This window comes from Ambystoma mexicanum, chromosome 1p (assembly GCF_040938575.1).
Source record: "Ambystoma mexicanum isolate Mex_15411 chromosome 1p, UKY_AmexF1_1, whole genome shotgun sequence".
Lineage (NCBI taxonomy): Eukaryota > Metazoa > Chordata > Amphibia > Caudata > Ambystomatidae > Ambystoma > Ambystoma mexicanum.
In genome coordinates this window covers 711,642,095-711,655,376 of record NC_090921.1, presented here as the reverse complement: position 1 = coordinate 711,655,376, position 13,282 = coordinate 711,642,095, and positions in this window count along the sequence as shown.

Sequence of the window (13,282 nt, the reverse complement as noted above, 5' to 3'; positions counted from 1 at the left end):
CGACCTCTAGGTCGTCTACCCATACTCCCAAATGTGTTGTTTGACCTCTGTCGAAGGACGGGGCAATGTGCATGCCAATGACCTTCCTGGCAGCAATAGGCACATTGATTAATATTCACAGGACCCAAGGGGACGTTCCCTTGCGGAACATACTGACCTCTGGTCTGTGATTTACCTCCTCTGGGATTTCTAACAATTTGCTGTAACAATACTTTAGTCTTCAAATCTCCTTTCCTCTTCTCGACTCTATCTTTTCCATTATTGACACGGTTCTCGTAATACTGGGCCATGTGCAAAACCTCAGATTGGGATTTCGCCTGCCAAGCGCTCTCAGAGCACATAATCTGTGACTGGATGTCAAGCAGCAATCCACGCACAAATTTGTCCACAAACAACCTTTTCTCAGACTCTGTGCCCAAGTCCTGTCCACTGAAGTCAGAGAATACCTGTTCGAATCGATTAAAGAATTCAGTGGCACCTTCGGTGGCACCTTCAGATTTTCCTTGAACACAGGCCGTAAGCTTGTCCCAAATAATTATTTTCTCAAGAATTATGGTTTTCAATTTTGCAACAATCTTATCAGGCAAAGTGAGTATTACCTGAGGTGGTTTCTCACCAGCCGGTCTTTCCCCATCAAGCCTAGTTATGTTAGCCCACGTATCTCCCATCCCAACCCAGGCACATCGTCTATTGTTCGAACCTGCTTCCATAAATCTACGGGCAGGAGTACAGGGAATAGCAAGTCAATATCACTTAGGGTGAACACAGAGGACTATAAAACTGACTCTATCTCTTTGTAGAATCCTGTCAGATTTTTCCTAATATCAGGAATTGATTGTCTAATAGTGTTGTGATACATAATGTGTGGGAATGTCCACAGCGGGTGCACCTGTCCCAACGTTAGCAGGAATCTCAACCTTTGGGACAAATGTCGGAGGAACCTCTCTCATTGGCAACTGAGATATAGGTAATTCCGATCGCTTACCAAGCAACAGAGCCAGGTCGAGCGCTAAGGCAGTCGAAGAAGTGTCGGGCGAAAAAGCCCTCTTACAAATACCCACTAACTCCATAGGACGACTAACCTTCTTCCTTACACATTCATCCTGCAGGTACTGCACCATTACCTGAATCACCTTCCTCTGCATTTCTACTGTATACTGACTATACGTGTCATATACTTCATCTGGCGGTATCGATGAATCCGAGATCCAACGAATCGCATCTTCGGTACAGATTCGTACTTCCTCAGATGTCAATTTACGACACGGAAGGAACCGTTTCTGTACATACATACTGTCGTCTTCATCATCCTCATCCCGCAATTTTTCTAAGTCCCTCCTATACTCAAATAACCTCTCAACATGACCATGTACTTTCTCCTCAGTGTCCCTCGAAAGCGCTAAAGTATTCAGATCCCTCAACCCTTATGGGAGATCTGTATTATGTAATCTACTCCACATTACACATAAATAAGTCCCCAAACCTTCAATAAAAACATTTTTCTCGGGAAAATTGTCCATATTTGATAATGTGGAGAAAACATCAGCTTGATCATCTCTCTCTATACAATGATTAGCCCATGCAAATAATTCCCGTTTCTTTTCTTCAGAGACAGTATTTCGAGTGACAATCTTTGACCCCGCACCCTGATCAACTTCAGTCGGTACAGAACCACTCGGGAGCGGAGGTGCGGGCAAATTCAATGGAGGTATGACTATCGGTGCAGGGGGAAGAGGTGGTAGCGTAGGTGGAGGAACAAAACCTGGAGGAATAGGAACAATAGGTTGTACATGGGGAACAGGAATAACAGCAGGAATACCAGCAGGAATGGGCAGAGCACCAGGGAGAGGATCATACAGAGGTGGCGCAGAGGCACCAGGCCTTCGTTCGTTTAACAATTTATCAATAAATTCTTCGGAAACATGAAAATCTTTAGAGGGATAGATTTTCTGGATACCGAGGGAGAAAGCCCTATCCATATTCTTTACTGACTCTGAATGTTTTTCCTTATCATATAACAACGCCTTTTCAGCATTCGTTTTATGACGGCGTGCATGTTTATCCCTACTTTTAAGCTGCTGCAATGCTTCTTTTTTCCAATTCTGCAAAACATCGAATGCTGCAGGTCTGGCCTTCTTCTTTAACAAGACCGATTCTAGGTATTCAATACGGGGGATCTCGAAACTACCATTGATTGGCCACTGAAATTCGGAGGCATGTCTGGTTTGTCTGTGCCAAATATCATTAAATACTATACTTCCAATGCCATGCTTACAGTACATAGTACACGCCGGCGACCCCTCCTGTGGTGCCGGGTGGCTAAATTCCAAAGATTGTCGATCGCTGCGGAACAGTGCCCTAAAGCAGCTAAACAATTTCCCAGGCATTTCACAAAAAATTGGTGTTACCTGGTCAATAATTGTGTCTGCAGATACAATACGCCAAATTCAAATTGTCAGGGTTAAATTAAGAGTCGGGTCACGACTACACCTGACCAAACCTAAGGAGGACCGTACGGTTTACCAAAGAACTTACCTAACGAATTTTACCTTGTGTTTGGTGGTTTCGACAAATCTGCCCGCCTCAAAAATGGACCCTCGTCAAGATGCCGTGTCAGACCACACGACTAACATCCAAGGATCGGATCATGCAGCGCTGCCGAGGTATCGCATCTCGTTCGGTCGGGCCCGCAGTATCACACTGTCCGATCCCGGTTCGATAGCCTGCGTCAACCTTCAATGATCCGGCATCAATCTTGAGGGTCCCTATTCGGGCGCCAACTGCGAAAACAGAAAAATAATATGAGGCCGGGAAGCCCAAAAGGAAACACACCAACACAGGTTACAAAAAAACATACAAGTGCTTTATTTCAAGCTACAACAGTTACCAAGTCAATTGACAAACGGATAGCTATTCGGCTCTCAATATAACATAACGAACTTCAACGAGGGTTCGATGTGTTCAGTGAGAGACCGCACATTGGAATACCCGGGCTATTTATACAATTTGTCCAGCCCTTGGCCAACCCTCTTGCGGGTTAACCATTCTGCGAAATACAATACTGGTCTTAGGGTTCCTTGCCAGGTCAACCTTTAATATATGCATTTTGATTAGTTTCGCTGATATAAGTAGCACATTTACATATAGGTCAACAGTAGGACAAGGCCTCTGTTCGCGACCCGACAAGTGGCCTGCAGGCATATTAATTATTCAGCTGTACGGAGGTCTCAACGGCCAGAATCTTATTCGGAATGTCATTTGGCCTCCATTTTGATGTTCAGGGTGACTTCTACATAACAAGACAACCTAAAATGGCGGCTTAATCCAAGATGGCGGCTTACATTGATTTCTCTGAGGTCAGGACCTTGCCGTGGAGTTTGTTCGCGCATGATGTTTAGACAACTTGGCGTAGGCCAATGCACATACAACTATTACAATAGGAGGCATAATATTATTTCTATTCCGACATTACAGAAGGTCCCGCTTTCAGTATCGGAAGGGGAGGAGCGGGCCCTGTCTGCTACAACTGCCTACAACACTACTGCAGAATGGGCTGAGACTTTCTCCATAGCTCACTCTCTCCCTCCAATAATTCCTTCATCATCCTGTTCAGGCTCCTCAGTTCCCCTTCCTGTCTTACTTCCAAACACTTTCCCTTTTTCTTTCTCACACATGTTTTATCCATCTTATTTACTGGAACATATTTCCACAAACATTTTATGCACTCCTAATCCTGAATCCCACAATATCCTAGATTCTGCCCAATCAGACTTCATGCCCCTATGGACAACGGAATCATCCTTAGTTTGCATTTGGCACGGTCTTAAAAGACACACAGACTCAGACAGAAACACTGCCCTCATCCTTCTCGACCCCTTGGCAGCCTTCAACACCATCAACATCATAAACTACTCGATTCTCACCGATAGACTACACAAACTAGGCATTAGGGATCTAGCTATAAACTGGATTGCATCCTCCATCTCTAACAGACCACAAATAGTACACTTACTGCCATTCTCCTCCTCTTCCTGCCCCCTACCTCACAGGGTACCCCAAGGTGCCTCACTCTCCCCACTTCTCTTTAACCTCTACCTGAACTCACTGCCAGGTCACATACGACCCCACGGGGTATCGTGCTATATGGATGCTGATGACACCCAACTCATCTTCAAAATCTCAAATAATCCCTTCTTCGTCCCTCCTGACCTCACAACCTGTCTCTCTGAAATTGTACATTGGATGACCCTCCCCTTCCAACACAGTAAATCCTCTCGACTGTCTTATGGATTCCTACCTGGCACTGACACATCACATCAACTCAATGGTAAAAAGCGGTTTCCTCCACATTTGCATCCTCCGACACATCTCCCCTTTCCTATCCTTTCCACACAGAGTTAATGCAATCATTGGAATCGTACTATTCTGCCTAGGCCAACACCCTATACCTTGGAGCTCCCGCCTCTCAACTTTCCAAACCTCAACGCGTCCAAAATACTGTGGTTAGATTGCTCCTACACTTAGGATGAAGAGAGCACATCTCGCCTCCCCTCCAAGCTCTCCATTGGATTCTGATGGATTCTGATACCTTTAAAGCAATGTTTGTCACCCACCAAGCCTTCTACAATAAAGGACTTGAATACCTGCGGCAAAGGGTTTCGCACAATATGCCCACCAGAAACCGCAGATCTGGCTCAGCTCTCCTACTCATAATTTCAGTGAACAAATCAGCTGATATTGGTGACACCTCCTTCTCAGTTCAAGCTCCCAAAATGTGGAACTCACTCCTTGTAAACACCTGCTGCATAGAGGGCCACCTCCTCTTCCGGAAACCCCTCAAAACATGGCTCCCCCACGCAGTCTGAATCTGATTACCTTGCACCACTCAATACCCCACCTGCACACAATTTGATACATGCATCAGCACCCATGTCTATCCTTCTCCCTAAATCTGCCCCAGCCCATCCCACAGCCTGCTGATATAATCTCTTGTGACAAGAGCGGCAGGCGACTTTAAATGACATTTTGCTCTCTTAAACAAACCTTTCTAGCGTCACCGGACCATCCTGATCCAGTCCAATCTAGAAGCTATTCATAACCTGTCATTCCCTACTCCCCTCTCTTGGAGCTCTGCATCCCCTCAGAGCCCACAGCACTACTTAACCCTCTTCAACCAGTCAGTCACAGGGTCTCCTCATCCAGGTACAAGGGTTGTACATAACCCTCTTCCTCTACCTCAAACCTAACCCCCTTTTGGACTTTATTCTTCCATCGCTATCCTGGTAATAGAAAAGGCATGCTGCTGCACCATAGCGCTAGTACTCAAGTCAAGAAATAGCGTAATCCTTCAATAAGTCAATCCAGACCAGAGACACTCATCCACTTACTAACATATTCACACACCTTAGCTCTAAAATGAGTACGTTTTTCATTCCATGTGCAACCTTACCTCACTCGAATTTCATTTATTGAAGTAAGCCAGAAATGAATTCCTAGATCTGGTCAATAATCACTTGCCTCACTCAGGATGGCTACACGTGACAAAAGTAAAGACTTTGGACAAGAAACTCTGATCTAGGAATGAGCGATCATATCTGATACCATTGGACATCTTTAGCTCCAATGAGGTACCACACAGTGACGGCACTACTGGATTGAGTAAACTCTCAAAGAAAAACTCCAGCCCAGAGTTAGTCTCATTCCTCATTCCTCCCTCTACCTAAGTCTCAACAAAACTAGGTAAGTACCAACAATGAGGTAGAACTATGCCATTTATTCCTTCCGCTTTGATGGCTCAATGTTGTAAGCAGGTTGCATGCCCCTGATGCGCTCAACAATCCACGTGTCCTAGATTAAACATCAGTATGGATGGAATTGTCACACACCAATATTAGGATTGATTTGGATATCTTAAAGCCTTGAGATTCCTGTTGCAAGATACACTACAAATCACCTGGAGCCCTAACCCATTCCTGTGACCCACTTACACAGCCTCGGAGGTGCCTGGCTTTCATATCACACTTTCAACCCTTGAACGACCCCTTCAACCGTTCCTTCATCACACATCTATTACCGATGGAAAATTCCTCCACCAGAGCAAGATAAGGCTCGACCGGTATATTCTATCTGCCCATATTCAGGCTCATTACCTGTCAATTTCACTTTTCCTTTTCTTTGAAATTCTGGATACTTGTACGCAACACTACAATACTATAAATGATTACTTGTTTGCGACCACCTTACCGCTCACTGTGATTACTTTCCAAAGACATTGCATGATGAACCCTATAATTGTAACGAGTTGCTCCTGTGGCCGATCTAGCTATTTCCGGCCGGTGGTGCGCCCCATAGACTACAGCTGAGTCCCAGGAAAATGTGCTCTAGCTGTATTTTTCTGGAGATCATTTTCTGTAGGGGACACAGCCAATCAGTGAACCCCTATTTATTGCACTAGTCACACCTAATATTCAAATTAAAGAGTTAAACAAATCCTATGCATACAGTTCCTACAACCAGTACAGGCAACCGTATAAATACAGGAAAACAGAATGCATTTGAGAAAACAGTATAGTTATTGGCAAAACTTTGAAAATTGAGGGCAACATGTATAAATGTGGGAAAGAATAAGCAAACTGCGAGCAAAACAGTATAAATGAGGGCAAACCATTGAAATGCTGACAAAATGCAGGAAAAAGTGTACAATGCTGGCAAAAGCTGGAAAATGTGAGGAAAAGCAGGAAAATGCATGCAAGACCACATACATGCTGGCAAAACTGTAATTGTGTACACTCAAACCTTAACCTCTTTAGCCAAAACAATACTCCTTCAGTTCCTTGGTGGTCTAGTGGGCAGTCCTGCCCCCTTCTCTGCCACCTTTTCTGTACCCAACCATATGGCCTTCTTGTCTAGTGGGCTTTCATATATGTCCTTGGCCTAGTGGTCCTCTACTGGTCCTAAATTCGCTGATGGTCCATCGGAGGCACCCATTCCCTCCCTGAAACTTCCATCAATACTTGGGCCTCCTAAGTAGTGGGAAGCCTGTGGAGGTGGAGTTTGATGCCATCTAAGGGAAGGCTCCATGCGGGCCCAGCCCTGCCCTTCTGTTCTCCCTTGCCACTGATGGTCTCTGCTATCATCGCTCCGCAGCCACCTTCCCATGCTGTCCCTTGGAGCAGGGGAAACAAATGAAAACACCACACCACACTGCCAAGAGAAAGCAGCTGCTCACCAGATCTGAGTCAAAAGACCACTCCAACCAGGTGGAGTGCCTTATAGGAGACCATGACATCCCCCACTGATTATGCGGGGTGATGGTGGGATGGCGTCCCATGCATGGTGCGCTGCGGAGGAGGAGACAAGTCCATCTACTGCAGGCTGCTTCCCTCCATAATCAACCTCCCAATGGGGCACATGCCCTGGCTCAGGAGGCCTTTCCTCGCATCGGACAGGCTGGGGGTGGGACGTAGATGACAACGGATCGCTCCGTTGGCAGCAGTAAAATTGCAATGTTCTCTTTTAAACAGATGCATCTTCCCAGCCTACTGCATGGAAATGGTTCTAGAAGACCCTGGGCATTTCAGAAAAGAGTTTGCATTTTTTTAGACCATAAAGTATCTCCTCAAAGCCCTTTGGATGGCAGACATTTGCAATGATGTGGGCGGTAATAATACAAACCACAAATCTGAAGTAGCAAAAACGTAGCATTTATGACGAAAGGTCGAGTACTCTGGTCCATCATCCATCCCGATCAGGCCATGACCTGCAGGCTTTGATGGCAATAGGCGAATTCTAGCAGAAATAATGGGGCCCCCTGAAAAGTTATGACTGAAACAAAAAAGGGGTTATTATTGAAACGTTCACTGTCCACATAACATCACTTGAGGCACAGTGGTTGTCTTAAGAGCTATTTCTGTACAGCTGCATTTCATGGTCAGCATATATTACAACATCTCAGTGTACAGGAGGAAACAGGTCAGCACTTTTGAGCTAACACCGGATTCAGGGGTAAGGCGTCATTGTCCCAGGGTCCTAACAGTGTCCCTTGAAATCCTAAACTCACCTTCCTGCTCAATAGTTCACGACAATCTAATTTCGTAGAAGGCCTCTCTTTCTCTCTCTCCTCTCCTGTCTCCTCTTCGCCTCTCTTCTGTTTCTACTGCTCTAATCCTTTAGCCTCTATCTACAGCCTCTCCTGTAACAATGTTCCAGACCTCCTTAATAAGCCTCACTATAGTTTCAGTCTTCTTGTTTCCTACCACCTTTGCCATGGTGCTCTTTCAAACCTCTCTCCTGTTATCACACTTAACCCCTCCTTTGTGCACTCTCAATCCTCCCCTTCACTCTTTTCAGCCTCCCGTTAAGACAACTTGCTAACCTCCTCACCAATTCTCTGCCCACCTCCCTCCTCACATCTCCATGCCACCTTCCCACCAATGCACATTCCACCAGCTTTCTCACGGGTCCCTGCTACCTGCTCTCCAATGCTTTGCTGGCCACCCCTTGACATCTTCTCTCCAAGGCTCTGTCCTCTACCTTCCTTTCCAATGCCCTTCCTTCCTGCTTCTCTCCAATGCTCTTTCCTCCGCCCTTCTCAAACTCTTTACAATCTTCTCCTCCCTAAAGGTGCTCTCTCTCCTCCTTTCTGCCTCCAGTCAGCTTTCTTCCTCTACAATCCCGCCTCATCCTTCCTGGTCTTTTCTGATGTCTTTGCCTCTTTTGCCATCTGCTCATGCCCATGCTACAGCCTCTGGGTTTGTGGCATTCAATGGCTCTAAGTCCCTCCTCCTGGCTGGTGTTCTACATAAGTGAGCACACCTCTGTGTGATTGGTTTATTAGAGGATGTGGTTTCTGCACACCTGGTGTAAGCGCTGCTGGTGTGCGGGACTGCATGTGGACTGACATTACCGAAGCGGTGTCTGCAATCGTCAGTTAGTCATGCGCAGGCTGCCCGCTGCCAGGAACAGGCCCTCGCGCAACACAGCCATGCTCTGGCGCTGCGGTGCAAACCACAAGTAATACCTTAGGAAAGGTAACTCTCACAGTATCCCCTCGTGTCACGAGCTGATGCAGGGTCACAGTATTCACATGAGAGACAGTAGGTTAGTCACACGTTTGAGAGGACTAATTAAGCAGGAAGTCCCCGGTGTTTTGGTTCATAGAATGTCCATCATTTACACCATCAGTAGTCAAAAGGTGTCTTGCAAGAGGGTCTCGTGCTTTTTAAAGAGACTATTTTAAGTATGGCAAAAAGCACACTTTTTGTTTAAACGTAAGCGTGCGCCAGGTGTGCAGAATAATACAGCAGATGCCTTGAGTCGTTTCAAAATGCAGGATTTCCAGTGTCTCCCACGCCCTCCACTGTTACCCCCCCTCCCCCAAGGCTAACGATGTGGTGACAACCTTCCAAAGACAACTGTAGTTTCTTGGAGGCCCATATCAGTGGCATCTGCTGCCAAAATCAATAAGCATATGCATGACCGCTTATCAATTCTTGCTTTGTTTTAATAACAATTTCATCTCGCCTCCTTCTTTGCAAGCAATAGCCGATTGGAGATCAATAAATAGTGAGAAGCTGAATACAGGATGCCCACAAAATAATGATCGACAATTCAATTTTTTGTAAACGTATTTTGGGTTATCATTTATTTCTACCAATTTCGCTATTTCCAGGAATCTGGAAGGATGGGGGACAACGGCCATTGCATTTTGCAGCCGATGAAGGATTGGGGACTGTTTTTTTGAAAGATGTAACTCCCCATGCAAGACTGTTGTTACATTCTCCTTTGCCTTCAGAATTAGTGAATTAATCACTAGGCTAAAAGTGGAAATTAGTGGCGGCTGACCAGAGCACAAAGCTTGATGGGGAACGGGTTTCTATCCGGTTAAACAGGTTGAATACAGACCAAGAAGAGAGAGGCTGCACGGGATAGTTGAGAGAAGGAATGGGTTATTTGTTTCCCAGTGAGAACGTTGGCAGAGCATTTACGTGCATTGGGCCAGGAATGTCTTTGCAGCTGTGCATCCATGTGTGCACTACTCCTTCCTTTTGAGTTTAGAATTTAGAGAGCAACAATAGTCAGGGGTTAAGCTTGGCGCCTAAAATAATTGAAAGAGTGGAATTCAGATGTTCCTGAATCTAATATATACTGAGATAGAATACTATCTAGTGAGGCAGGATAGCCTTATCTTGTTTGCTTTTTAGAAATAAAATGATGCAGGCAATTCTGTTTCTGAACGGGAGGTTTGTTTGTTTTTTTGTTTGTTTATTGATTTGATAATGTGCACCAAACCCTTGGGTAGCTGCGCGCAACAGTACAAGAATTCTCGAAGCGTAGTTACAGTGCCAGTCTCAGGCAGGTACATTCATGTGAGTACAACAAATAATACAATGTATAATACAAGATGTTGCTGATCAAAAGGTGCAAATCAAGGACCAAGGCTAAACCTTGCCTATGTTTAGGGTGGGAGTAGAGTGGCAGGGAGGGGAAGAAAAGGTTATAGGTCATTGGTGCAGAGCCAGCTGAGAGCGTTCTGTCTGAATCTGGCGTAGGGTAGGGGATGTCGAAGGCCAATTGGGAGTGTATTCCAGGATTGCGCAGCTCTGACTGGGAAACTGGTTCCTCCAGCTGTGGTCAGTTTAAATCTAGGGATTTCGAGCATGAATGAGTTGACAGATCTCGTAGGTCGGGGCATGGTTCTCCTAGAGATTTTATCCGCTAGGTACGGGGGTGCTAGGTTGTTTAGGCATTTGGATGTGATAGAAATGGTTTTTAGGAGGATTCTGTCTTTTATTTTTAGCCAATGAGTCTATTTTCTGAAATTAGTGATGTGATCTCTAGTTGGGACGTTGAGCGCTACTCTTAAGGCATTATTTTGCAATCGTTGAAGTTTGTCAGTGACATATTTGTTGTCTCCCGAGTACATAGCGTGACAATAATCTAGTCTGGACATGATAAGAGCGTTGGCCAGGGTGACACAGCTGGCGCTAGAGAGGAATGGTCTGGCAGCGCGGGTTAATTTGCAAGTGTAGGCTGTTGTGGAGGCGAGGGAACTGACTTGCTTTTTAAGGGTGAGGGAGGAGTCCAGATAGAATCCTAAGGTTTTTACCACAGGCATAACCTTAATGATATTGTTATCAATATTAAAGGACGCGTAGTTTGGGGATAGTTTGTTTAGGTTAGTGTCAGATCCGAGGAGCAGGATCTCAGTTTTATCGTCGTTCAGGCAGAGGCCATGGGGCGCCTTCCATGCCTGAATGAGGATGTACATCTTATTCACCAAGGCCGAGTCCGCTTCATAGTTGCCTGAAACGGGTATGAGGATCTGGGTGTCATCTGCATAGTTAGTGTGGGTGACGCCCAGTCTGTCCAATTTATCAAACAGTGGCTTAGTGAAAATGTTATACATAGTGGGTGAGACACAGGATCTCTGTGGGACTCCACATGTTATTTGGATGGGATCAGTGCAGGTTAGGGTTGAGAAGACTCTCATAGTCTGGTTAGCTAGAAAGGATTGGACCCATGCTATAGCTTCCCCTGTGAAGTTGGCAGTGAGCCTGAGGTGATTGCATTAAACTGCATGATCAACCAGGTCGAAGGCTGCTGACAAGTCCAGTAGAAGTAACAAAGCCATTTTTCCACTATCCTTTAACTCCTCAATTTTTGTCTTGAGGTCTAGCAAGGCTGTTTCAGTGCCATGGAGGGGGCGGAAACCTGATTGCCGAGATCCTAGCTGATGGTTGGCTTCCAGGTAGTCCTGAATGTGTAAGTAGGCTACTCTGTCAATGATTATGAGTAGGAACGGCACGGTAGTGATAGGTCTGTAGTTGGTTGGGATGGATGGATCAAGGGTTTGTTTTTTGATAAAGGGGAGGACCCAAGATTCTTTCAGATTGGAGGGTACTGTATTTGATTTAAAGGAGGAGTTTATAAGCTTTGAGATAAAAGGGCTAGGTCCCTAGCTGCATCCTTTATTATTTGTGCTGGGCAGCTGTCGCCTTTAGAGTTAGAGGATTTCAGGGAGAGAATTTCCTTTTCAGTGTCAATAATGGAGATTGTTTTGAAACTGAAGGGAGGGATAGTATTGGGCTTGGTAGGCAATGGTGATTGTTGGTCTGAGAGGGGCAGGGAGTCCTTTTTTTAGTTATTTTATGTTGAAGGGTGGTGATTTTGTTAGATAGGGCGTTTTGTAGGTTAGTGCACCATATCTTGTACTTAGGAATAGTGTCTGCTGGTTGTAGGGGGGGGATTCCATTTCCCAGAGGATGGAAAAGAGTTCCTTGGTGTTTGATTTGGCTTTTGTGATTCTATCATCTAATAGATATTTTTTTGTGTTAATGATTTCTTTCTTATAGAGATTGGATAGTTGGGCTAATTAACTTTGTTGTTTTCGGTAGGTCAGTTTCGCCAGATAGCTTGGAGCTTTCTTTTCTGTTTTCTTAAGTCCTTGAGTTGGGACGTGAACCAGGCATTTAGGTGTGCTTCCTGCTTACCTTTGCACAGTTTGGTTGGTGCGATAGTGTCTAGTGCAGTGGTCATAGCTTTGTTGAAGGTGTCCACTAAGGTGTCAGGGTCAGTGTTGTTTCCCAAGCCATTAACAGCCAGGAGGAGGAGAGGGATGAGTTTTTCGGCAGTGATATCTTTTTTACTTCTAGTAGAGAGGGGGGTATCATATTGATAGATTTAGGGCTGAGGAGATCGAGTGTGGTAGTGAAGTTTATTAAATAATGGTCCGTCCAAAGTTGTGGGACAATGTCGGTGATGGCAATGTTACAATTGAGATCTGATACCCAGTTGAGGGTTCTACCTTTGATGTGGGTAGGGGAGAGGACTTTTTGGGTAAACCCATGATCATTAAGTAGGGCTGCTATAGAGTTAACATGTTTGTTGTCTGGGTCGTTAAGGCCAATATTGAAGTCTCCCATCAGCAGGGTTTGGGAGTGGTTTTGAGTATTGTTCGCTATAAGGCTAGTGAGGTCGTATTCAAAAGTCCCTAGAGGTTCTGAAGGCCTGTCAATCAGGTGGATGGTCAGCGTGCGGTTATTGGATAGCAGCAGTTTGGCTGTGAGTATTTCACAGGAGGAGCACGGAGGAGAGGTGGCGAGCCTAATGGGCAGGGTGGTTTTGGAGATGATGGCTAGGCCGCCGCCTTTGGCGTTGGATCTATCTACCCTAAGGATCTGGTAGCTATCAGGTATGGCTATCATCAGGGTAGGTCCTGCAGCCTCGTGGAGCCAGGTCTCTGTTATGGCGAGAAGGTCCAGGCTATCATTGTTTAGGATGT